We start from the raw sequence: 1,175 nt of genomic DNA on the forward strand, positions 1-1,175 counted from the left end.
ACTCTAATGAATCTTAAATAATTTGTATGTGTGTGTGTATGTATGTGTGTGTGTATGTATGTGTGTGTATGTATGTGTGTATGTATGTGTGTGTATGTATGTGTGTGTATGTATGTGTGTATGTATGTGTATGTGTATGTATGTGTGTGTGTATGTACGTGTGTGTGTATGTATGTGTGTGTGTTTTAGGTAGATAGCTGATAAGATAGTTAAATAGATTGATAAAGATGTATATAAAGATGTTAATGAGTTGGCAGGCTGTCACTTCTTTTCAGCTAAAGTGCCCCTCATATACCTGAATCAAATCCATGAACCACGCCAGCTTCTTTTAAAGAAATTTCCCTATTTTTTTTTTCTGAGGAAAACGTCAAACAAAAATTCGAGAAGTTAACACTCAATAATGTGCGTATGATAATACGTGTGTGGACGTTGCATTGAGATACTGTCAAACCGCTGAAAGTCATGAGTTGCATTATAAAGAAGGCCACGAACTATTTGGACATTAGATACAAAAACTCTCAAATGTATTCAATAGATGTCAGATTTTCGATTACAAAGCACATCTATAAATACTGCTTTATTTATGGGACATTTTCATGCGCTCGCGCATAGAAAAACATTTGTATATAAATATAAATATACGTGTGTTCGTTCCAAGCGTGCACGCGTGTGTGTGTGAATCCGTATGGCGTATGTGTGTCTGACTATGCGTGTGACGTATAAACTTAAGTAATTCAACAGTATAATTATTTTCATTGTCCACCGTTGAAATTGGAGCAATCAATGAGCAGAAGTAAAGAAAAAATAGAATAAATAAATGAAAGATGTCGATAAAGTAAACGTAAAAATATTCGTAGTGTTTTGCTACCAATATTTACCTATATATTCATAAATAATTTATTACTTTTATACACAATTGGGGATAAAATATAAAGAAAATTGTTGGTCATTGAATATCCCCGCAAAACGGTACGTATTAAAGACCACTTCTTTTGCATTTCATTTGCATGTAATCGGATTACTTTGAGAGCAAGAAAGATGTTCAAGAAATATTTACTGCTATGTTCTATTCAATTCTCTTCTCTCTCTCTCATAGTTAGAAATAACGCATACATAAGCATATACACATTCATTCCTACGTATATAGGAGTGCACACACGCACACATACATATAT

Source organism: Octopus bimaculoides, chromosome 10 (genome assembly GCF_001194135.2).
Source record: "Octopus bimaculoides isolate UCB-OBI-ISO-001 chromosome 10, ASM119413v2, whole genome shotgun sequence".
Classification (NCBI taxonomy): domain Eukaryota; kingdom Metazoa; phylum Mollusca; class Cephalopoda; order Octopoda; family Octopodidae; genus Octopus; species Octopus bimaculoides.